This window comes from Pieris brassicae, chromosome Z (assembly GCF_905147105.1).
Source record: "Pieris brassicae chromosome Z, ilPieBrab1.1, whole genome shotgun sequence".
Lineage (NCBI taxonomy): Eukaryota > Metazoa > Arthropoda > Insecta > Lepidoptera > Pieridae > Pieris > Pieris brassicae.
Genome location: NC_059680.1, coordinates 6,445,891 through 6,472,489, shown reverse-complemented (window position 1 = coordinate 6,472,489; position 26,599 = coordinate 6,445,891). Strand labels below are relative to the sequence as shown.

Below are 26,599 nucleotides of genomic sequence, written 5' to 3'. Positions count from 1 at the left end.
TTTGGTTGTCTTCTTACCAGTAAGTTTAGTAAAAATCCGAAGAAACAGCGCTCTTTGTATGTCTTATACTTCGTCACCGTGTTATTATTTTGGTTGTCTTTTTAGCAGTCAGTTTAGTAAAAATCCGAAGAAACAGCGCTCTTTGTATGTCTTATAATTCGTCGCAGTGTTATAATTTTGGTTGTCTTCTTATTAGTATCTAAGTTTAGTAAAAATCCGAAGAAACAGCGCTCTTTATATGTCTTATACTTCGTCGCCGTGTTATTATTTTGGTTGTCTTTTTAGCAGTAAGTTTAGTAAAAATCCGAAGAAACAGCGCTCTTTGTATGTCTTATACTTCGCCACCGTGTTATTATTTTGGTTGTCTTTTTAGCAGTCAGTTTAGTAAAAATCCGAAGAAACAGCGCTCTTTGTATGTCTTATAATTCGTCGCAGTGTTATAATTTTGGTTGTCTTCTTATTAGTATCTAAGTTTAGTAAAAATCCGAAGAAACAGCGCTCTTTATATGTCTTATACTTCGTCGCCGTGTTATTATTTTGGTTGTCTTTTTAGCAGTAAGTTTAGTAAAAATCCGAAGAAACAGCGCTCTTTGTATGTCTTATACTTCGACGCCGTGTTATTATTTCTGGTTGTCTTTTTAGCAGTAAGTTTAGTAAAAATCCGAAGAAACAGCGCTCTTTGTATGTCTTATACTTCGTCGCCGTGTTATTATTTTGGTTGTCTTTTTAGCAGTAAGTTTAGTAAAAATCCGAAGAAACAGCGCTCTTTGTATGTCTTATACTTCGACGCCGTGTTATTATTTCTGGTTGTCTTTTTAGCAGTAAGTTTCGTAAAAATCCGAAGAAACAGCGCTCTTTGTATGTCTTATACTTCGTCGCCGTGTTATTATTTTGGTTGTCTTTTTAGCAGTAAGTTTAGTAAAAATCCGAAGAAACAGCGCTCTTTATATGTCTTATACTTCGTCGCCGTGTTATTATTTTGGTTGTCTTTTTAGCAGTAAGTTTAGTAAAAATCCGAAGAAACAGCGCTCTTTGTATGTCTTATACTTCGACGCCGTGTTATTTTTTCTGGTTGTCTTTTTAGCAGTAAGTTTAGTAAAAATCCGAAGAAACAGCGCTCTTTGTATGTCTTATACTTCGTCGCTGTGTTATTATTTTGGTTGTCTTTTTAGCAGTAAGTTTAGTAAAAATGCGAAGAAACAGCGCTCTTTGTATGTCTTATACTTCGACGCCGTGTTATTATTTCTGGTTGTCTTTTTAGCAGTAAGTTTAGTAAAAATCCGAAGAAACAGCGCTCTTTGTATGTTTTATAATTCTTCGCCGTGTTATTATTTTGGTTGTCTTTTTAGCAGTAAGTTTAGTAAAAATCCGAAGAAACAGCGCTCTTTGTATGTCTTATAATTCGTCGCCGTGTTATTATTTTGGTTGTCTTCTTACCAATAAGTTTAGTAAAAATCCGAAGAAACAGCGCTCTTTGTATGTTTTATAATTCGTCGCCGTGTTATTATTTTAGTTGTCTTCTTACCAGTAAGTTTAGTAAAAATCCGAAGAAACAGCGCTCTTTGTATGTCTTATACTTCGTCGTAGTTTCATTATTTTGGTTGTCTTCTTAGCAGTAAGTTTAGTAAAAATCCGAAGAAACAGCGCTCTTTGTATGTCTTATACTTCGTCGCCGTGTTATTATTTTGGTTGTCTTCTTAGCAGTAAGTTTAGTAAAAATCCGAAGAAACAGCGCTCTTTGTATGTCTTATAATTCGTAGCCGTGTTATTATTTTGGTTGTCTTTTTAGCAGTAAGTTTAGTAAAAATCCTAAGAAACAGCGATCTTTGTATGTCTTAGACTTCGTTTTAGTTTCATTATTTTGGTTGTCTTCTTACCAGTTAGTTTAGTAAAAATCCGAAGAAACAGCACTCTTTGTATGTTTTATAATTCGTCGCCATGTTATTATTTTGGTTGTCTTTTTAGCAGTAAGTTTAGTAAAAATCCGAAGAAACAGCGCTCTTTGTATGTCTTATAATTCGTCGCCGTGTTATTATTTTGGTTGTCTTTTTAGCAGTAAGTTTAGTAAAAATCCGAAGAAACAGCGATCTTTGTATGTCTTATACTTCGTCGTAGTTTCATTATTTTGGTTGTCTTTTTATCAGTAAGTTTAGAAAAAATCCGAAGAAACAGCGATCTTTGTATGTCTTATACTTCGTCGTCGTGTTATTATTTTGGTTGTCTTTTTAGCAGTAAGTTTAGTAAAAATCCGAAGAAACAGCGCTCTTTGTATGTCTTATAATTCGTTGCCGTGTTATTATTTTGGTTGTCTTTTTAGCAGTAAGTTTAGTAAAAATCCGAAGAAACAGCGATCTTTGTATGTCTTATACTTCGTCGTAGTTTCATTATTTTGGTTGTCTTCTTAGCAGTAAGTTTAGTAAAAATCCGAAGAAACAGCGCTCTTTGTATGTTTTATAATTCGTCGCCGTGTTATTATTTTGGTTGTCTTTTTAGCAGTAAGTTTAGTAAAAATCCGAAGAAACAGCGCTCTTTGTATGTTTTATAATTCGTCGCCGTGTTATTATTTTGGTTGTCTTTTTAGCAGTAAGTTTAGTAAAAATCCGAAGAAACAGCGCTCTTTGTATGTCTTATACTTCGTCGTAGTTTCATTATTTTGGTTGTCTTCTTAGCAGTAAGTTTAGTAAAAATCCGAAGAAACAGCGCTCTTTGTATGTCTTATACTTCGTCGCCGTGTTATTATTTTGGTTGTCTTCTTAGCAGTAAGTTTAGTAAAAATCCGAAGAAACAGCGCTCTTTGTATGTCTTATAATTCGTAGCCGTGTTATTATTTTGGTTGTCTTTTTAGCAGTAAGTTTAGTAAAAATCCTAAGAAACAGCGATCTTTGTATGTCTTATACTTCGTCATAGTTTCATTATTTTGGTTGTCTTCTTACCAGTAAGTTTAGTAAAAATCCGAAGAAACAGCACTCTTTGTATGTTTTATAATTCGTCGCCGTGTTATTATTTTGGTTGTCTTTTTAGCAGTAAGTTTAGTAAAAATCCGAAGAAACAGCGCTCTTTGTATGTCTTATAATTCGTCGCCGTGTTATTATTTTGGTTGTCTTTTTAGCAGTAAGTTTAGTAAAAATCCGAAGAAACAGCCATCTTTGTATGTCTTATACTTCGTCGTAGTTTCATTATTTTGGTTGTCTTCTTAGCAGTAAGTTTAGTAAAAATCCGAAGAAACAGCGCTCTTTGTATGTCTTATACTTCGTCGCCGTGTTATTATTTTGGTTGTCTTCTTAGCAGTAAGTTTAGTAAAAATCCGAAGAAACAGCGCTCTTTGTATGTCTTATAATTCGTAGCCGTGTTATTATTTTGGTTGTCTTTTTAGCAGTAAGTTTAGTAAAAATCCTAAGAATCAGCGATCTTTGTATGTCTTATACTTCGTCATAGTTTCATTATTTTGGTTGTCTTCTTACCAGTTAGTTTAGTAAAAATCCGAAGAAACAGCACTCTTTGTATGTTTTATAATTCGTCGCCGTGTTATTATTTTGGTTGTCTTTTTAGCAGTAAGTTTAGTAAAAATCCGAAGAAACAGCCATCTTTGTATGTCTTATACTTCGTCGTAGTTTCATTATTTTGGTTGTCTTCTTAGCAGTAAGTTTAGTAAAAATCCGAAGAAACAGCGCTCTTTGTATGTTTTATAATTCATCGCCGTGTTATTATTTTGGTTGTCTTTTTAGCAGTAAGTTTAGTAAAAATCCGAAGAAACAGCACTCTTTGTATGTCTTATACTTCGTCGCCGTGTTATTATTTTGGTTGTCTTCTTACCAGTAAGTTTAGTAAAAATCCGAAGAAACAGCGCTCTTTGTATGTTTTATAATTCGTCGCCGTGTTATTATTTTGGTTGTCTTTTTAGCAGTAAGTTTAGTAAAAATCCGAAGAAACAGCGCTCTTTGTATGTCTTATACTTCGTCGTAGTTTCATTATTTTGGTTGTCTTCTTAGCAGTAAGTTTAGTAAAAATCCGAAGAAACAGCGCTCTTTGTATGTCTTATACTTCGTCGCCGTGTTATTATTTTGGTTGTCTTCTTAGCAGTAAGTTTAGTAAAAATCCGAAGAAACAGCGATCTTTGTATGTCTTATACTTCGTCGTAGTTTCATTATTTTGGTTGTCTTCTTAGCAGTAAGTTTAGTAAAAATCCGAAGAAACAGCGCTCTTTGTATGTTTTATAATTCGTCGCCGTGTTATTATTTTGGTTGTCTTTTTAGCAGTAAGTTTAGTAAAAATCCGAAGAAACAGCGCTCTTTGTATGTTTTATAATTCGTCGCCGTGTTATTATTTTGGTTGTCTTCTTAGCAGTAAGTTTAGTAAAAATCCGAAGAAACAGCGCTCTTTGTATGTTTTATAATTCATCGCCGTGTTATTATTTTGGTTGTCTTTTTAGCAGTAAGTTTAGTAAAAATCCGAAGAAACAGCACTCTTTGTATGTCTTATACTTCGTCGCCGTGTTATTATTTTGGTTGTCTTCTTACCAGTAAGTTTAGTAAAAATCCGAAGAAACAGCGCTCTTTGTATGTCTTATACTTCGTCGCCGTGTTATTATTTTGGTTGTCTTCTTAGCAGTAAGTTTAGTAAAAATCCGAAGAAACAGCGCTCTTTGTATGTCTTATAATTCGTAGCCGTGTTATTATTTTGGTTGTCTTTTTAGCAGTAAGTTTAGTAAAAATCCTAAGAAACAGCGATCTTTGTATGTCTTATACTTCGTCATAGTTTCATTATTTTGGTTGTCTTCTTACCAGTTAGTTTAGTAAAAATCCGAAGAAACAGCACTCTTTGTATGTTTTATAATTCGTCGCCGTGTTATTATTTTGGTTGTCTTTTTAGCAGTAAGTTTAGTAAAAATCCGAAGAAACAGCCATCTTTGTATGTCTTATACTTCGTGGTAGTTTCATTATTTTGGTTGTCTTCTTAGCAGTAAGTTTAGTAAAAATCCGAAGAAACAGCGCTCTTTGTATGTCTTATACTTCGTCGCCGTGTTATTATTTTGGTTGTCTTCTTAGCAGTAAGTTTAGTAAAAATCCGAAGAAACAGCGCTCTTTGTATGTCTTATAATTCGTAGCCGTGTTATTATTTTGGTTGTCTTTTTAGCAGTAAGTTTAGTAAAAATCCTAAGAAACAGCGATCTTTGTATGTCTTATACTTCGTCATAGTTTCATTATTTTGGTTGTCTTCTTACCAGTTAGTTTAGTAAAAATCCGAAGAAACAGCACTCTTTGTATGTTTTATAATTCGTCGCCGTGTTATTATTTTGGTTGTCTTTTTAGCAGTAAGTTTAGTAAAAATCCGAAGAAACAGCCATCTTTGTATGTCTTATACTTCGTCGTAGTTTCATTATTTTGGTTGTCTTCTTAGCAGTAAGTTTAGTAAAAATCCGAAGAAACAGCGCTCTTTGTATGTTTTATAATTCATCGCCGTGTTATTATTTTGGTTGTCTTTTTAGCAGTAAGTTTAGTAAAAATCCGAAGAAACAGCACTCTTTGTATGTCTTATACTTCGTCGCCGTGTTATTATTTTGGTTGTCTTCTTACCAGTAAGTTTAGTAAAAATCCGAAGAAACAGCGCTCTTTGTATGTTTTATAATTCGTCGCCGTGTTATTATTTTGGTTGTCTTTTTAGCAGTAAGTTTAGTAAAAATCCGAAGAAACAGCGCTCTTTGTATGTCTTATACTTCGTCGTAGTTTCATTATTTTGGTTGTCTTCTTAGCAGTAAGTTTAGTAAAAATCCGAAGAAACAGCGCTCTTTGTATGTCTTATACTTCGTCGCCGTGTTATTATTTTGGTTGTCTTCTTAGCAGTAAGTTTAGTAAAAATCCGAAGAAACAGCGCTCTTTTTATGTCTTATAATTCGTAGCCGTGTTATTATTTTGGTTGTCTTTTTAGCAGTAAGTTTAGTAAAAATCCTAAGAAACAGCGATCTTTGTATGTCTTATACTTCGTCATAGTTTCATTATTTTGGTTGTCTTCTTACCAGTTAGTTTAGTAAAAATCCGAAGAAACAGCACTCTTTGTATGTTTTATAATTCGTCGCCGTGTTATTATTTTGGTTGTCTTTTTAGCAGTAAGTTTAGTAAAAATCCGAAGAAACAGCCATCTTTGTATGTCTTATACTTCGTCGTAGTTTCATTATTTTGGTTGTCTTCTTAGCAGTAAGTTTAGTAAAAATCCGAAGAAACAGCGCTCTTTGTAAGTCTTATACTTCGTCGTAGTTTCATTATTTTGGTTGTCTTTTTATCAGTAAGTTTAGAAAAAATCCGAAGAAACAGCGATCTTTGTATGTCTTATACTTCGTCGCCGTGTTATTATTTTGGTTGTCTTCTTACCAGTAAGTTTAGTAAAAATCCGAAGAAACAGCGCTCTTTGTATGTCTTATACTTCGTCACCGTGTTATTATTTTGGTTGTCTTTTTAGCAGTCAGTTTAGTAAAAATCCGAAGAAACAGCGCTCTTTGTATGTCTTATAATTCGTCGCAGTGTTATAATTTTGGTTGTCTTCTTATTAGTATCTAAGTTTAGTAAAAATCCGAAGAAACAGCGCTCTTTATATGTCTTATACTTCGTCGCCGTGTTATTATTTTGGTTGTCTTTTTAGCAGTAAGTTTAGTAAAAATCCGAAGAAACAGCGCTCTTTGTATGTCTTATACTTCGTCACCGTGTTATTATTTTGGTTGTCTTTTTAGCAGTCAGTTTAGTAAAAATCCGAAGAAACAGCGCTCTTTGTATGTCTTATAATTCGTCGCAGTGTTATAATTTTGGTTGTCTTCTTATTAGTATCTAAGTTTAGTAAAAATCCGAAGAAACAGCGCTCTTTATATGTCTTATACTTCGTCGCCGTGTTATTATTTTGGTTGTCTTTTTAGCAGTAAGTTTAGTAAAAATCCGAAGAAACAGCGCTCTTTGTATGTCTTATACTTCGACGCCGTGTTATTATTTCTGGTTGTCTTTTTAGCAGTAAGTTTAGTAAAAATCCGAAGAAACAGCGCTCTTTGTATGTCTTATACTTCGTCGCCGTGTTATTATTTTGGTTGTCTTTTTAGCAGTAAGTTTAGTAAAAATCCGAAGAAACAGCGCTCTTTGTATGTCTTATACTTCGACGCCGTGTTATTATTTCTGGTTGTCTTTTTAGCAGTAAGTTTAGTAAAAATCCGAAGAAACAGCGCTCTTTGTATGTCTTATACTTCGTCGCCGTGTTATTATTTTGGTTGTCTTTTTAGCAGTAAGTTTAGTAAAAATCCGAAGAAACAGCGCTCTTTTTATGTGTTATAATTCGTCGCCGTGTTATTATTTTGGTTGTCTTCTTACCAGTAAGTTTAGTAAAAATCCGAAGAAACAGCGCTCTTTGTATGTCTTATACTTCGTCACCGTGTTATTATTTTGGTTGTCTTTTTAGCAGTCAGTTTAGTAAAAATCCGAAGAAACAGCGCTCTTTGTGTGTCTTATAATTCGTCGCAGTGTTATAATTTTGGTTGTCTTCTTATTAGTATCTAAGTTTAGTAAAAATCCGAAGAAACAGCGCTCTTTATATGTCTTATACTTCGTCGCCGTGTTATTATTTTGGTTGTCTTTTTAGCAGTAAGTTTAGTAAAAATCCGAAGAAACAGCGCTCTTTGTATGTCTTATACTTCGACGCCGTGTTATTATTTCTGGTTGTCTTTTTAGCAGTAAGTTTAGTAAAAATCCGAAGAAACAGCGCTCTTTGTATGTCTTATACTTCGTCGCCGTGTTATTATTTTGGTTGTCTTTTTAGCAGTAAGTTTAGTAAAAATCCGAAGAAACAGCGCTCTTTGTATGTCTTATAATTCGTTGCCGTGTTATTATTTTGGTTGTCTTTTTAGCAGTAAGTTTAGTAAAAATCCGAAGAAACAGCGATCTTTGTATGTCTTATACTTCGTCACCGTGTTATTATTTTGGTTGTCTTTTTAGCAGTCAGTTTAGTAAAAATCCGAAGAAACAGCGCTCTTTGTATGTCTTATAATTCGTCGCAGTGTTATAATTTTGGTTGTCTTCTTATTAGTATCTAAGTTTAGTAAAAATCCGAAGAAACAGCGCTCTTTATATGTCTTATACTTCGTCGCCGTGTTATTATTTTGGTTGTCTTTTTAGCAGTAAGTTTAGTAAAAATCCGAAGAAACAGCGCTCTTTGTATGTCTTATACTTCGTCACCGTGTTATTATTTTGGTTGTCTTTTTAGCAGTCAGTTTAGTAAAAATCCGAAGAAACAGCGCTCTTTGTATGTCTTATAATTCGTCGCAGTGTTATAATTTTGGTTGTCTTCTTATTAGTATCTAAGTTTAGTAAAAATCCGAAGAAACAGCGCTCTTTATATGTCTTATACTTCGTCGCCGTGTTATTATTTTGGTTGTCTTTTTAGCAGTAAGTTTAGTAAAAATCCGAAGAAACAGCGCTCTTTGTATGTCTTATACTTCGACGCCGTGTTATTATTTCTGGTTGTCTTTTTAGCAGTAAGTTTAGTAAAAATCCGAAGAATCAGCGCTCTTTGTATGTTTTATAATTCGTCGCCGTGTTATTATTTTGGTTGTCTTTTTAGCAGTAAGTTTAGTAAAAATCCGAAGAAACAGCGCTCTTTGTATGTGTTATAATTCGTCGCCGTGTTATTATTTTGGTTGTCTTTTTAGCAGTAAGTTTAGTAAAAATCCGAAGAAACAGCGCTCTTTGTATGTCTTATACTTCGTCACCGTGTTATTATTTTGGTTGTCTTTTTAGCAGTCAGTTTAGTAAAAATCCGAAGAAACAGCGCTCTTTGTATGTCTTATACTTCGTCGCCGTGTTATTATTTCTGGTTGTCTTTTTAGCAGTAAGTTTAGTAAAAATCCGAAGAAACAGCGATCTTTGTATGTCTTATACTTCGTCGCCGTGTTATTATTTTGGTTGTCTTCTTACCAGTAAGTTTAGTAAAAATCCGAAGAAACAGCGCTCTTTGTATGTCTTATAATTCGTTGCCGTGTTATTATTTTGGTTGTCTTTTTAGCAGTAAGTTTAGTAAAAATCCGAAGAAACAGCGATCTTTGTATGTCTTATACTTCGTCGTAGTTTCATTATCTTGGTTGTCTTCTTAGCAGTAAGTTTAGTAAAAATCCGAAGAAACAGCGCTCTTTGTATGTTTTATAATTCGTCGCCGTGTTATTATTTTGGTTGTCTTTTTAGCAGTAAGTTTAGTAAACATCCGAAGAAACAGCGCTCTTTGTATGTCTTATACTTCGTCGTAGTTTCATTATTTTGGTTGTCTTCTTAGCAGTAAGTTTAGTAAAAATCCGAAGAAACAGCGCTCTTTGTATGTCTTATAATTCGTCGCCGTGTTATTATTTTGGTTGTCTTCTTACCAGTAAGTTTAGTAAAAATCCGAAGAAACAGCGCTCTTTGTATGTTTTATAATTCGTCGCCGTGTTATTATTTTGGTTGTCTTTTTAGCAGTAAGTTTAGTAAAAATCCGAAGAAACAGCGCTCTTTGTATGTCTTATACTTCGTCGTAGTTTCATTATTTTGGTTGTCTTCTTAGCAGTAAGTTTAGTAAAAATCCGAAGAAACAGCGCTCTTTGTATGTCTTATACTTCGTCGTAGTTTCATTATTTTGGTTGTCTTTTTATCAGTAAGTTTAGAAAAAAGCCGAAGAAACAGCGATCTTTGTATGTCTTATACTTCGTCGCCTTGTTATTATGTTGGTTGTCTTTTTAGCAGTAAGTTTAGTAAAAATCCGAAGAAACAGCGCTCTTTGTATGTCTTATACTTCGTCGTAGTTTCATTATTTTGGTTGTCTTCTTAGCAGTAAGTTTAGTAAAAATCCGAAGAAACAGCGCTCTTTGTATGTCTTATAATTCGTTGCCGTGTTATTATTTTGGTTGTCTTTTTAGCAGTAAGTTTAGTAAAAATCCGAAGAAACAGCGATCTTTGTATGTCTTATACTTCGTCGTAGTTTCATTATTTTGGTTGTCTTCTTAGCAGTAAGTTTAGTAAAAATCCGAAGAAACAGCGCTCTTTGTATGTTTTATAATTCGTCGCCGTGTTATTATTTTGGTTGTCTTTTTAGCAGTAAGTTTAGTAAAAATCCGAAGAAACAGCGCTCTTTGTATGTCTTATAATTCGTCGCCGTGTTATTATTTTGGTTGTCTTTTTAGCAGTAAGTTTAGTAAAAATCCGAAGAAACAGCGCTCTTTGTATGTCTTATAATTCGTTGCCGTGTTATTATTTTGGTTGTCTTTTTAGCAGTAAGTTTAGTAAAAATCCGAAGAAACAGCGATCTTTGTATGTCTTATACTTCGTCGTAGTTTCATTATTTTGGTTGTCTTCTTAGCAGTAAGTTTAGTAAAAATCCGAAGAAACAGCGCTCTTTGTATGTTTTATAATTCGTCGCCGTGTTATTATTTTGGTTGTCTTCTTAGCAGTAAGTTTAGTAAAAATCCGAAGAAACAGCGCTCTTTGTATGTCTTATAATTCGTCGCCGTGTTATTATTTTGGTTGTCTTTTTAGCAGTAAGTTTAGTAAAAATCCGAAGAAACAGCGCTCTTTGTATGTCTTATAATTCGTCGCCGTGTTATTATTTTGGTTGTCTTTTTAGCAGTAAGTTTAGTAAAAATCCGAAGAAACAGCGATCTTTGTATGTCTTATACTTCGTCGTAGTTTCATTATTTTGGTTGTCTTCTTAGCAGTAAGTTTAGTAAAAATCCGAAGAAACAGCGCTCTTTGTATGTTTTATAATTCGTCGCCGTGTTATTATTTTGGTTGTCTTTTTAGCAGTAAGTTTAGTAAAAATCCGAAGAAACAGCGCTCTTTGTATGTCTTATAATTCGTCGCCGTGTTATTATTTTGGTTGTCTTTTTAGCAGTAAGTTTAGTAAAAATCCGAAGAAACAGCGATCTTTGTATGTCTTATACTTCGTCGTAGTTTCATTATTTTGGTTGTCTTTTTAGCAGTAAGTTTAGTAAAAATCCGAAGAAACAGCGCTCTTTGTATGTTTTATAATTCGTCGCCGTGTTATTATTTTTGGTTGTCTTTTTAGCAGTAACTTTAGTAAAAATCCGAAGAAACAGCGCTCTTTGTATGTCTTATAATTCGTTGCCGTGTTATTATTTTGGTTGTCTTTTTAGCAGTAAGTTTAGTAAAAATCCGAAGAAACAGCGATCTTTGTATGTCTTATACTTCGTCGTAGTTTCATTATTTTGGTTGTCTTCTTAGCAGTAAGTTTAGTAAAAATCCGAAGAAACAGCGCTCTTTGTATGTTTTATAATTCGTCGCCGTGTTATTATTTTGGTTGTCTTTTTAGCAGTAAGTTTAGTAAAAATCCGAAGAAACAGCGCTCTTTGTATGTCTTATAATTCGTCGCCGTGTTATTATTTTGGTTGTCTTTTTAGCAGTAAGTTTAGTAAAAAACCGAAGAAACAGCGATCTTTGTATGTCTTATACTTCGTCGTAGTTTCATTATTTTGGTTGTCTTCTTAGCAGTAAGTTTAGTAAAAATCCGAAGAAACAGCGCTCTTTGTATGTCTTATACTTCGTCGTAGTTTCATTATTTTGGTTGTCTTCTTAGCAGTAAGTTTAGTAAAAATCCGAAGAAACAGCGCTCTTTGTATGTCTTATACTTCGTCGCCTTGTTATTTTTTTGGTTGTCTTTTTAGCAGTAAGTTTAGTAAAAATCCGAAGAAACAGCGCTCTTTGTATGTCTTATAATTCTTCGCCGTGTTATTATTTTGGTTGTCTTCTTACCAGTAAGTTTAGTAAAAATCCGATGAAACAGCGCTCTTTGTATGTTTTATAATTCGTCGCCGTGTTATTATTTTGGTTGTCTTCTTACCAATAAGTTTAGTAAAAATCCGAAGAAACAGCGCTCTTTGTATGTTTTATAATTCGTCGCCGTGTTATTATTTTGGTTGTCTTCTTACCAGTAAGTTTAGTAAAAATCCGAAGAAACAGCGCTCTTTGTATGTCTTATACTTCGTCGTAGTTTCATTATTTTGGTTGTCTTCTTAGCAGTAAGTTTAGTAAAAATCCGAAGAAACAGCGCTCTTTGTGTGTCTTATACTTCGTCGCCGTGTTATTATTTTGGTTGTCTTCTTAGCAGTAAGTTTAGTAAAAATCCGAAGAAACAGCGCTCTTTGTATGTCTTATAATTCGTTGCCGTGTTATTATTTTGGTTGTCTTTTTAGCAGTAAGTTTAGTAAAAATCCGAAGAAACAGCGATCTTTGTATGTCTTATACTTCGTCGTAGTTTCATTATTTTGGTTGTCTTCTTAGCAGTAAGTTTAGTAAAAATCCGAAGAAACAGCGCTCTTTGTATGTTTTATAATTCGTCGCCGTGTTATTATTTTGGTTGTCTTCTTAGCAGTAAGTTTAGTAAAAATCCGAAGAAACAGCGCTCTTTGTATGTCTTATAATTCGTCGCCGTGTTATTATTTTGGTTGTCTTTTTAGCAGTAACTTTAGTAAAAATCCGAAGAAACAGCGCTCTTTGTATGTCTTATAATTCGTTGCCGTGTTATTATTTTGGTTGTCTTTTTAGCAGTAAGTTTAGTAAAAATCCGAAGAAACAGCGATCTTTGTATGTCTTATACTTCGTCGTAGTTTCATTATTTTGGTTGTCTTCTTAGCAGTAAGTTTAGTAAAAATCCGAAGAAACAGCGCTCTTTGTATGTTTTATAATTCGTCGCCGTGTTATTATTTTGGTTGTCTTTTTAGCAGTAAGTTTAGTAAAAATCCGAAGAAACAGCGCTCTTTGTATGTCTTATAATTCGTCGCCGTGTTATTATTTTGGTTGTCTTTTTAGCAGTAAGTTTAGTAAAAATCCGAAGAAACAGCGCTCTTTGTATGTCTTATACTTCGTCGTAGTTTCATTATTTTGGTTGTCTTCTTAGCAGTAAGTTTAGTAAAAATCCGAAGAAACAGCGCTCTTTGTATGTCTTATACTTCGTCGTAGTTTCATTATTTTGGTTGTCTTCTTAGCAGTAAGTTTAGTAAAAATCCGAAGAAACAGCGCTCTTTGTATGTTTTATAATTCGTCGCCGTGTTATTATTTTGGTTGTCTTTTTAGCAGTAAGTTTAGTAAAAATCCGAAGAAACAGCGCTCTTTGTATGTTTTATAATTCGTCGCCGTGTTATTATTTTGGTTGTCTTTTTAGCAGTAAGTTTAGTAAAAATCCGAAGAAACAGAATTCTTTGTATGTCTTATACTTCGTCGTAGTTTCATTATTTTGGTTGTCTTCTTAGCAGTAAGTTTAGTAAAAATCCGAAGAAACAGCGCTCTTTGTATGTCTTATACTTCGTCGTAGTTTCATTATTTTGGTTGTCTTTCTATCAGTAAGTTTAGAAAAAATCCGAAGAAACAGCGCTCTTTGTATGTTTTATAATTCGTCGCCGTGTTATTATTTTGGTTGTCTTTTTAGCAGTAAGTTTAGTAAAAATCCGAAGAAACAGCGCTCTTTGTATGTCTTATACTTCGTCGTAGTTTCATTATTTTGGTTGTCTTCTTAGCAGTAAGTTTAGTAAAAATCCGAAGAAACAGCGCTCTTTGTATGTCTTATACTTCGTCGCCGTGTTATTATTTTGGTTGTCTTCTTAGCAGTAAGTTTAGTAAAAATCCGAAGAAACAGCGCTTTTTGTATGTCTGCTAATTCGTCACAGTGTTCTTATTTTGTCTGTCTTTTTAGCAGTAAGTTTAGTAAAATTCCGAAGAAACAGCGCTCTTTGTATGTCTTATAATTCGTCGCAGTGTTATAATTTTGGTTGTCTTCTTACCAGTAAGTTTAATAAAAATCCGAAGAAACAGCGCTCTTTGTATGTCTTATAATTCGTCGCAGTGTTATAATTTTGGTTGTCTTCTTACCAGTAAGTTTAATAAAAATCCGAAGAAACAGCGCTCTTTGTATGTCTTATATTTCGTCGCAGTGTTATAATTTTGGTTGTCTTCTTATTAGTATCTAAGTTTAGTAAAACCCACTAGAAACAGCGCTTACTCAGTTTGGCGGTTTAGATTAGGTAGATATTAAACGACCTTGTAAAACGTAGACGGGTGTTACCATAACACGAGCCTATCCTATCCATATGTTTTTTTATTAAGGACCCTTACGTACTAGCCTATCGGGCACGCAGTCAGTGTGTACATATGTGACCGAGTTTCTAGGTAGCAGGGGAGTGTCGAAGTCTCCCCTTTCTTAAAAAGGGACATTATTAATTAAGAGGGTTGGCGTCTCACGCCGTTATACAACTCCTCCGGAAATATCGTCATGATATTTTTGGGCGAGTCGGAGCCCGCTGACCGGCGCCACTCGCGTTACCTCTCGTGCTATTAATTTCAGTCACATGTTTGACTATCTTACAATTCTTTTTCCAGCTGCATTTTGTGCCTAAACAACATGTCGGATAGCCCATCCCGGGATATCCTCATGCCAGTCTCGAGATCCAGATCGCACCTGGCCCTTCCGAATGTTGGACAGTCAACAAGTGAACCAATGAACCACCGTTTGGTTGGTTCTGTCGTCACAGTCACACACGGGGCTCGTCTTCAGTTTGAGTATGTGTAAATAGTGTACAAAAGCCCCGTGACCAGTCAGGATCTGTGCCATGTGAGGTGCGAAACGCTTAGTTTTGATTTGTTTGTATGATGCTTTAAAGATGCAATTAAAAAACATTTTTGTGACTGAGGCTGTTTCGCCCCCATCCCCATCGTACCGTATCGTTTCGCCCCATCGAAATTCCCTATTCGTGACCCCGTCTCCCCGGCGGCTTCCCCGGTGAGAGCGTCTGCCCTCTTGTTTCCCGGAGTGCCAACGTGCGCCTTCACCCAAAAGAGTTTAATTTTAATGCCATTTTCATGGCACTCTTCCAGGTTCTGGCGAATCTCGGCAACTTGGGGATCGAGAGAGCGTCCACCCGCGTTGGCATCCAGTGAAGACCGAGAGTCGCTGAGCACAGCCGCATTCCGCCTCCCTTTTGTCAAACATGTCACTGCGTCCCTCAGTGCGGCTAGCTCCGCCTGGTACACAGTACAGTACGGAGCCAGCCTCACCTTTTTATATCTAGTCACGGTCCAGTTTTGCCACTCAGTCCATGCCGCTCCCACTCTCGCGGATGTTTTGCTCCCGTCAGTATATAATTTGGTCATAGTAATGTTATCGATTTTTGCCGGGTCGTCCAGTCTTTCGTAAGTTATTTTATGTCTTTTGGCTGGGTGTGGGAACTCAGTGTATGGCAGTCGCGTTTCTATTGTCTTGTCACATGTTACATGCGGTGACACCCCCTACCGCGCAAGGTATGCGGCCACAGCGTCCTTAACGCGAAAGTCCAGGGGTAGTATCCCTGCAAGCAAGGCCGCTGTGTTGAGTGCTGTAGTCTTGTATGTCTTTGCAATTTTTCGTGCGAAGGCCCTTGTCATGCGATCTAGTTTCTTTCTAATAAAAACTTTTTCTACTGTTTGCGCCCACACAGCCGCGGCGTACAGGACTATAGGCTCAATCACTGCAGTGTATAGGGCTGCAGTCAAATTAATTTAAGTTATAATAGTATAATTTGTTAAGAGACATAATTGTTTTCTTAAAACGAAATTTTATTTATCGTGTCTAAAATATGTAATTTAAGTTTAGAAAATATAACCTTAACTTAAGATATCTTAAAACTTTTGTTGTAAAATAAATGTTAAACAAGAAATATATATGTATCAAAACTACAGCCTAATCTCATGTATTTATTACGAGAGGTGAGAGATTTAAACTAATCATTTCTCAGGTGTCAAGTAGGTTTGTTAATTGGGTAGCAGTTTTAATTATGTTTAAAGATTTAGGAATTAAATTATGCCAGAAACTCCAAGATCCCACGCGTTAGCGTGTTAAAAGTTTACAAAAGTACACTAGAATGATGGAATTGTTTTACTTATAATAATTCTCAAATATGTATATTTATTGATTTTATATCTCAAGTTAATCCTACATTTAAGTTATTTATTAAATTTTCTTTTCAAAATGTTTTATCAGCGATTCCACAAGTGCACCGAATTCTTAGCAAATCACGCGGTGTGAGGCCTACACTACCTACTTGATCGGTTATATCGTTCAGATATACGAACAGAATATCACAAAGTATTGTTGCAAGGTACTAAAATAGTACCTAGATATAATTTTAAAAATATAACTAGCTAATAGGAGTTATTAAAATTAAAACCCCAAAAATAGATAGTTTTGTAGAATTCCTAAAAAATTAGTTACGAATACTTGACGAAGCTAGTGCTCGCAGTAAGGGTGTAGGGAAATTCTCTTAATTGAATAACGCACTGTAGCATCAAATTTTACTGTTAGAGGCGTTCTCTTTTATCTCTTTTAAGATTGGCGTAGTAAAAATCTAGAATCGAACGAGCGCGTGCGAATAATGCTATTAAATTAAAAAGTATTTGAAATTTTAAAAGAGCCATTTGTCGTTTGAAAAAACTTTTTCTACAACCGCTACCCAACCATCGTTAATCTGTTATTAGTTATTAATATTAAAGAAATATTACTAAAACCCTAATTTACTTATATAACTGTTAATTTTTTTTATTTATACTCCAAAACCGATATTTTGTATCACGGTTCAAAAATAGTTAGCTGTATTTTTATTATCATAGATAATCACAAAAAGGTACGTTTTATTCCAGTTTCGGTGTCAATTTCTATAAAAATTTATGTTTGATAATTTAGGATCCCGATCAAAAACTTTTTTTTATAATTACTATATTTATGAATACTTGAATATTATGTAAAACATTGACTAAATTTGAATGGTCAAAAATTTCATTAAAACTTAGTAGTCGTAATAATTATATTTAAACAATGACAATCTAACATACGCTTACAATGGATTCATCGAAGAAAAAATGCGCACCTGCTATGGGAAGTAATATAAAGTTAATTTATCATTGTTTTCTGTTAATTTATTTTATTTTTACTTTATAATTTGTAAATGTAACAGGATGATTTGAATGAACGGTTAAAAATTCATCTATTTCTATATATTAAGCAACGGCCATAGAAAATCGTCCTTTTTCATTTACTTTAAAAGTGTTTATAAAAATATACCACAAATTAATGTTATTATTCATAAAATAGTTGTATGATTTTATTTTATAGTTGTCATTATTACGCATTTTTCTTGTTTACGCTCTTTTGTGTAATTGCTTCGCTACATTTTTCTACGCTTTTGTTGTTTTTATTATATGAACATGTGTGTTAATAAACCTTTTTTTACAGATATCACCTGAGGAGTGCCTTGAAGCGTTGGAATTTACAGATTGGAACATACACATTGCCATAAAGTTGCTTAAAATGAAAATCGCCGTTGCTGGCTCAGGAGAAACAAAATTTGAAGAGTTGCAACAAGAATTAGAAAGTGCGGATGGTGATGTACCGAAAGCTGTAGCAGCTTTTATAAATTTAAATAAACAGAAGGAAGATGTATAAATACGCTGTTTTATTTACTGGCATCTTTACATATTCATGTTTTGAGGCTTTACTCACTATTATTACAGTATATGTATATAATCGCTTAGACCGATCGACTTCGGTAGGAACATAGTTGTTGTAGTAAGTATTTTTTAAAGCATACTATAGAGAGAAAGACTAGAACCAACTTAGAATATCGCTGTTCAGTAAGCTCGTTATACAAATTTTATTATATTCCGTTGATTGTTGAATGCATATCTAACAATGGTCTTATTTATATACGAATAATTAGCCAATATGTCGTGTTACCCTATAACGTACATGTGAAAACAAATCAATATCACTTCAGTGAGACACTAAATAGAAAGAAAGAATTATTATTTACAAATGAATTATCGTAAGTTGCAAGCGAAATCTTATAAATTCCTTTGAGTTATGTACTTGTAGACAATGTCGAAAGATCGCTACAACTATTCGGGCACCCATAATGGGCCCCACATTCACCTCTATGGCTGTATAAGGTATGGTGATATGTAATAATTTATGCATAACAACCGTTTTTAACACGTTATAATAAATTATAGTAATGTTATGATAAAAGCTCAGAGTCGAAGTCGTACGCACCTTTACATAGTTAGTTGGCGTATAAAACTTTTAAAGCTTTAGGTAGTAGAAGGTGTTCTGATTAAAAATATCTTACCGACCTAACATATTCACGTAGTTTTTGATTCTATGATGTGCCATATCACTTAATACACCCAATTTAGCTAGACCTAAGCTGACCTGACCTGAATTTTAGACAAGATTTAGTTTAACATAATGCTAAGCTAGATTATATAAATAATATGTTGCAATATTCTTTATGTTGTTCATTCTGTAACCAATTATTAACAAAATAGATATTGAATTTCTTATGTATATTATGGGATGATATGTTTCCTTATTGATTAAACTGGTGTACTTACAAACCGATTTACACCTTTATTAACAATGCATCAAATTAAAAGAGAATTTATACCTAGATACTTATTGAAATGCGGAAAAAATCACATGTGGTTTACCATATACCGTTATTGGAATGGACAGTGATAATATTTTTGGTAACACTAGGTGTCGGCCTCTATTCATTACTTGTGGGTACAGCTGCAGTAGTCAGCCGCGCATGCGCGACATTTTCGGCCTAGTTCTCGAACGGGGCCGGTGTGTGTGTGTGCATCCGTGTATGATAACAGGTCCCCTCTGTGTGGGTTTGGCACGTTGAACGTGGACGCGCCTCTCGACCTACATTCGAATAAACCCCGTTTATATCGACGTCCTAGCTGAAGAATAACGCTCCGAGATAAATTTATTAACCTGGATGTGAGCTCTGTGAAGCGATTATTTTGTTCTGAAAATAAAAATGTAATCGTAACAACATTAAATCAGCTTACCTTTTAGTTATATTTCGTGTCGATAACTTGAAATATAGGAATTCATTGATTTTACTATTTATGGATAAGCTGAAATTACTTTTTGTACCAGTTTCTGCGACCTATGGAGAGCGGATTAGAACTTTATTTTAAGGTTCAATTAATATAACTTTTAATATCTACAGAAAGAATTTACGTGAAACTATTTCCTACGAAATTTCATATTGTTTTAAAAAAAAATTTTGTATAGAACAGCTTTATACCGCTACCGAGTTTCTTCGATTCAGCGGGTTTTGTGTTCGGATCTAACAACAATAACCAACTTCGAGGCTTCACTGTAATGAGCTTTACCTCAATATATCCAAAACAAAATACAATTTTAAGAGTTGTTATAAAACATAAAAACAATTGTTTAATTACAACAGTGAAATGATGAAAAGTATATTTAAGTTCATTGCATTCAATGGTACTACACCATTTATTTAAATAACTTTAACATTGGTGTTTTATATAAGTATATTTGGCATTTGAGCAAGTAGATGACGTTTATGATGATGAGGTAGAGTTAGATTGTTACTGATTAATGTCATTGATTTCTCGTTCTTATATTCAATATTCAGAAACGAGACTTATCTTCTAATCTGACCAAAAACGTATTGCATTTTGAAACATACGGGACATACTCGTATAGCTCGCGCTAAGTTTCGCTTGTGTAACTTTGAACCTTTCTTTTTCCTTACGTAGCTTGAAAAATTCTTTAAGAGTCAACTTATAATATAATTCTGTAAAACTATTTCGAAATTTGTACTACTACTAGTTTTTATTCGTCTACTGTAATCATTCATAAATTTGTTGAACTTCCTTCTTATAAGACACGTCTGGGCTCTGTGTAACTGGAATAAAATCATAATGCATTGAATCAAGTTAACGTCGAAACCTGTGTGACTGGAATTACTTCTTTTTGAATTATCTTTTAATTTTTGAAGTATTGTGTGGGAATTGTATAGATATTAATGCTGAATATTCGAAATAATTTTTAGCTTATTGTTAGGAATACAATAATAAAGTAAAAAATATTTCGGAAAATAAGTGCAATTTTTTTACAATAGATATCGTCTATTGGAAAAGGTTAATTTCAAAGCTTCACGGAAGCCTATTAAAGGGTTCCATGAAGCTTTTATAAATGACAATTTGATGTAAGCACTTATAGTGCTGTATGTAAAAACTGTTATTTTTAATTTAGCTCGTAGCTACGTTGGAAGTATGCATCGGTCTCGTAGCCCGTAGCCCGCAGGCCAACCGGGAGATCACCTAGTTTCATGACCCCCTACCCCACCTCCTGAGGGAAAAACGAGGCCCCATGACCCATTTCTGTTCTGCTTTGCGTAAGCCCCCGTCCTTGACTTGTTTGTTAAATATTAAGCGATTTCCTATACAGAAAAAAAAATAAGTTTAATTATAAAGCTTGTAACAATGGCAAGTATAAAAATACTTACGTCACTTTTTTAAAAACCTGCAGCTCGCGTGATGAGATTTAGGTTTAGGAAAGTTTAGGTTACTGTTTTATTTATATTCAGGTGCCACTATGGAAATAAAATAACTTACCTTTTTATAGCTACATTTCCGATTTCAATATGTAACATATAAATTTAATCACAAGATATTTAATAGCTAAGTTCTTGTCTTTCCTCTAAAGCATTTATGCGTTTTTTTGATTGATTACCTTCTATAGGTGATCATTGTACACCCGAAACAGTTTTTGTCGCCCAGAATCAAATCAGTGTTGTCGAAGTATAAGACAAGAAATTGCAAGCAAATGTAGGTAGGACAAATGAGGATCAGGCATTTTCTACTTCATACTAATTTGCTTGTTGTACAAATTGCTAATAATAATTTCCGAACAATAATACCATAATAGCCTTTCAATATAATCGGCTGAACATCTAAACTTAGAATATCTTCTTAAGTGAAGGAGTTAATATTGGGCACAAGGGAAAGTGCCAAACTTCTGACGCGGTAAAAATTTGGAACGTAGATACTTTCCATTTCCACTCTGTCCGTGTACAAAGGAAGACTTTTTAAAGTTAGTACATACCTACTTTATATTTTAAACTTAACAATTTATTTTACATATAGGTTTTATGTTTATCGCTGACGCTGATCTGTAATCCCAAGATTTATATTCACGGGGAATAGAAGTGTTTATTACCTGCACCAGCCAGTATGCTCTTCAAAGGGCTTTAGATACACAGCATCTCAGGACCTCGATCCCACACTCCCCACCATTGCACAGCCTCGGTGCAAAATACCTTCAATATAATATTTGTTATAACGTGTACTTATTTTATACTGTAACACACTGTATTGATTTCTAAATGATCGTATCACACACACACGTCACCATTTAATTCACTAAAAGTGAAAGTGAATTGAAGCATAAAACTAAGAATAATAAAAAAAATGATTTATTGTATAAATTAATTTTGGGGCCGGTTATGTATATTATGATAAATATCAAATTTATTTTACTTGAGCGTTTGTGGTAGATTTGTGCATTTGTTTTATTAATCATTTTTAAAGTCCAACAACAACAACTTCTGGAACAACTTCTTACTACACCTTATTATAAATCACTAAATACTATATAAGCAATGGAAATACAAAGTAGAATTAACTTTTATATGAGAAATTTTAAATTATCAGTTTTTTTTATAACGATATAAAATTATCGTGCCCGCTAATAGACAAAGACAAGAGAAAATTTTGGTACAAATGGTGTATAGTCATTTAACATAACCTTAATTATTTTTAAATTAATATTTATATTGATTTCATTGGATTATACTTATTATTAAATATCAATTTTTTATTCTCTAAATCGTCAAAAAAGTACGCTATTTTTTTAAAGAAGATAATATTTATGATATACACATATATAAATCAATGTATAAAAAATATTTTAAAAACTTCAACATTTATACGTTTAGTTCAATGAAAATGATTTAAAAACAATACTGAGTAAACCATTCCGAAGTTTGTTGCAAGAATTCAAAATTTGAAGAGTTTACAAATGTAAGGAAAGTGAATTGAAAATACTTCTGTATGAAAACATAGTTTTCCTACAACTCTTATACTCTGATAACTCCTTATCCTATTTCTCTCTGAAATTGGGTTACTTGGCTCGTATATAACAGTGGGCCCATTTCACTCGCGTCAAAAACTCCTCAACTCGTAACGCAACCGCTCCAAATGTCGCTTGAGCGTTGTTCCTCTATAGATAAGGTCTATTTCGACCGACACAACGGTTGGTTTCTATCAGTTTACCAAAGGCGTACTTATGCCACTTTGCTGCCGGCCTGTGAATTTTGGGTTGGGGGGCAGCGGGGTAAGAACTCAGAAGTTCCTACGCCCATACGTATAACCGTATAGAGCTCAATGCGGCATCGCTCTGCGTCGACGTGAATCCATGCGCCAGCGTAGTAGCTTCGCCATCAGTAATAAATATAACTACCTCGAAGACCACTCTTGAGATAGAATCACTCACCGAAAGCCGAACAACATGCGAGTACGAGGTAAGTCACGCTAAGCGAATTTTTCCTGCGATTTTCTTTTAAGAGCTGGCGATAATTTTACGGTACGGGTTATCAGGTTGTTATCAGTCCTCGTGTATGTTTCTAAATACATAGATACGTCATTCGTTCGCCGACCAATCGCATTCGTCTAACGTAATTGTGTTACCTAGATTAACGACAAAGAACTCGCAATATTATTTTAAGGAACTTACCAACTTGTTTTATTTTGTTTTGCATGGATATTATATCTATTATTTTGAATGAAGATATATCCATAAAATGACTTTGTAATATATTTTTGTACTCATTATTTATTTACCTACCTACCCTTGGCAAATAATCGGAGTTCTAGGAATTTTTTGAGCAGGTAGTTATGTATTTAGAGGTGGTACTTATTTGGGTTGTGGGCGGAGCTGGGTTAACAGTTTAGATGTTTTCTATAATTATGTAAAACACCAATCAACAACATTAAAGATTTTTTTCTTATTGGGAGTTCATACCACTGCACGAAAAATTCGATTAGCTTATGTAATACTAGAGTTAAAAAAATATATTTTATTGTAATCGTATAATATTATATTTCCGGGTGCACTACAATTTACAACTAAACCAAAGAATATAGGGGAATAATTTTTCTTTGTCGTATATTTTACTAAGAAAAAAATAATATACAATTAGGTAGCGCAGGATATTGTGTTTACAATATTATGAATTGAGTCATAATTCATTTGGAAATAGTTGTTTGTTTAAGGTACACTATCTACTACTATAGTATCAAGATGATAATTACAATAAAGATAAATAATTACTACCATTCATTTACGATTCCATTTATTGCAATATTTGCATGTTTTCGTTATGGGTACGTCTTTATTAAAATGTTTGCCAATAAAACGTGATGATCAATAGGAAGTTCAATGAATCTGAAATATCTTCATGAAAAATAGGTTAACGTAAGCATACATGAGCTGATTTTTTGGGTAATAATGAGCTCATTTATTTATCTGAACTTATTTCTATACATATGGTACCATATTTAATCTTATCATTCACAAACAATCAAATCAAATCATACCGTGTATAAATTATGAAACTGTTCTATATTTGCTGAATTAAGATTATTTTCTACCTTATACGTGAATTTAGAATTATTTAAATATCCCAATAATTTTATTATCTGCCGAGTAATACTATAATAATTCCGTTCATATACCTAGACGCGTTTTTACATTTTGACGTATCTGAAATCACTATTTATTTCTACTTTCATTTTATAAGTTGTTGAATTTGTCTTATTAATGAACCGATATTTAATTTTCATTTAATTTTTTCATTTCATTGAAAATGGGAATAAATCGTGTTAGTACTATAAAAAAGTATATTTAAATGATATTTATTATAATTTGATTGCAGAAGGAAAATGTGGAATGGTTTCCTGCCAAAACTTCGTTAGTAACATTTATAAAACTTGAAAATAATAATAACTTGAAAATAGCATTGAAAATAATAATACAATTATTAAAACAATGAAACACGGCTAATTAGTTGTTTGGTAATGCTTAATGATAATATTATTTTAATTCTAATTATTGAAGCAGAAACACAACTTTGATACATATAAATTTAGTCTTAATTGATTTGAACATATTGATTCTAAAGTAAAACATATCGCGAACAAGATTTTAAACTAATAACATTTGGGTTGATAACAACAATATTTTATGTGACGTAAAATAATAGTAATGTCGTAATTATGTTATTACAATTACAAATTTTACATTCATTCTTAATATAAAATGTTCCTAATATAATAGGCATATCAGTATATTCCTTCAGATGGCGTATTACAGTTCTAGTTGTATTACAGTTTAACAAACAGTTTCACGCCATAACGCCAAAATGTCGGTGTTATATTTAAATTAAAATCTGCAACGTTAAAATCAATCTTAAATATGCTTCTTTGAAACTATGGTTCTATATACGAGTTACAGAAAACCATGATTGCATCTGTCTCTCGGCTTAGCTGGTTTCAACATTACTTAAGAACATTTCAAGTTGGACGCCGAATATTTAATAACGTTGCGTTAGAGAGTGCGTAGTAACGGTGCCCTAGTTATTTCGGGTACTGTGCTAGATTCAAACGAGGCCACCCGAAGCGTGGTTTTCATCATCAGCAGCAAGTTTTATTCGATGGGGCCGCGGTAGGCCGTGCGACCTCGTAGACACAAGTCGTTAGGTAGATAGGTACTTAGTTGGAAACAAACCGTTCCACACGAACGTGACTCGTTTTATATTCGTCCAAATACCAGTCACGTCACTCGAATCATCAAAAACGGTCTGCGGTATCGTAACGGTATCTAATCGAAATTACGTTTTAATATTCTCATAGAGCAGTAACAAAAGCACAAATGAAAAGGATGTTTAACTCATTTACGGAAAGGAATAAGGAAAACAAGAATGTATTATAATCCTTGGCTGGATGTCAGGAAACACTGAAAGCACGTTTTTAGAGTACAAGGCATATATTAGACAATAAGTATTTACGGTAGTACAATACACAGAGAAGGGGAGGTGCCATTTGGTTTTAACTAAGCCAAGGCCGTTATAGTGGGGATAATGTGTACACGTGTGACCTAGATAGAAGGCGAGGACTCACGAACTAACAGCAGTAGTCTTTGATCAATACGAAATGTGTGCATTACACTAGTTCGTATAATAAATTACTAAGTATATATGGTTCAAACCTGTTTTTACATAAACACAATCTAAAAACTCATTAGTTTTCACTTATTTGTGTTTGTATTAAAAATTGTATTGAATTAAACTAAACTAACAACTTTTATACTTTTTTTTATTTTAACCACAATCATGAAATATACCTTGTAAACCTTGTAAATCGGCGCGCATCCATTTAGTGTCAGAAAATCTAATCCCGAATCCGTTTACTAAAGTTTGTGTAATTGTAAAAGTAAAATTCACTTAGATTTAGTTTTTTTTTTTGATATATTTTAATTATTAAGAAAGAGAAACTCGGTAAGTTGTGTATTTATTTTTTACATGTTACGATGCATCGATCGCTATTACATCACATGCGTATTCTCTGCGCGCGCCGCACACCTCGCCTCTTACTCCTCTCACCTCCTCAACCGTCCCCTCCTCATCCATAACCATTACGACTTCGCTGCTCGCCACGGGCTGCCATTCGCTTCTCGGTCGTCAGCAGCTACACTCGTTTCCCTTTGTTCCGTTAGATATTGTGTCAGTTTGCCATAGTTTAATAATTTTAACTTCGTGCCTTACTTTTGCCAGTTGAAGTTTAACTTCTATGAAATTTAGTTGTGCGTTTCATCGGAAATAAGTGTTTCAAATTTTAAAGTTGTGAGACGTTCGCGACCTACTTTCAAAACTTCCGCAACGTAGTTTCACGTAACGGTTTTTGTCAAAAATTACTTGCTGGTTTTAGATGCAATTTATATTCGGTAGTTTATAATTTTATTGCAATTGAATTGTTTTTTAAATATTTGTGACGGTCTGTTATTGGCGGGAAATCCTCAAGTTAGTTTTACAGTTGGTGATGAACACAGAAGAAAGAAGACTTTTCTGTCAGCTGTGTCGGATTGAGGAATCGACTAGGCTTTATTATATCAGTCAGTCTTTTTCTCTCTCCTATATGGTTGGCATGATTATCCACCATGGAAGATAAAGCAGCTAACACGTTTCGTACAACTGAAAATGTCCGCAGTGACGTTGGAGATTTCGTTAACTGTTTTTTATCCAGTTTCGAAATCACTAAATTTTCTGCATTGGACATAACCATTTTTCAGAGAAGAAATATTTATATCGTCAATTTTTTGTCTGAAAATATCGTGTGTCGTAATCATTCGGTTGAGTCATCGGTACCTGACGAAACCGCGTTGGCGCTGAGTTGTAGTAGGAATTGGGCAATCCGAGCGTGAGCGGATGCTCGAGCTCCGCGACTACTTCTAAATAACTCGACTCTTGCGCCGCTAATTTGAATTTAAGTATTTAAAATTTTAATTCAACAACTTGGTACCTTCAACGGTTTTGGTTTTTTTTTTCGATTTAAGATGCACAACCAACGAAGATATTTATGCTTAATAATGCGATTGATTTACTGCGAATTGTCTGCAATGCGATTTTTTA

At 33.8% G+C, this 26,599-nt stretch overlaps 1 long non-coding RNA gene across 1 annotated transcript; it reads right to left on the bottom strand.

Moving 5' to 3' along the window:
* Window positions 1–19,872: 19,872 nt before the first annotated feature.
* On the bottom strand, window positions 19,873–22,462 carry LOC123718717. The gene is made up of 3 exons (XR_006755058.1): window positions 22,408–22,462; window positions 21,073–21,172; window positions 19,873–20,293 (listed from the first exon to the last, which is right to left on the bottom strand). It is a non-coding gene; the product is annotated as an uncharacterized LOC123718717 (long non-coding RNA).
* Window positions 22,463–26,599: the final 4,137 nt, after the last annotated feature.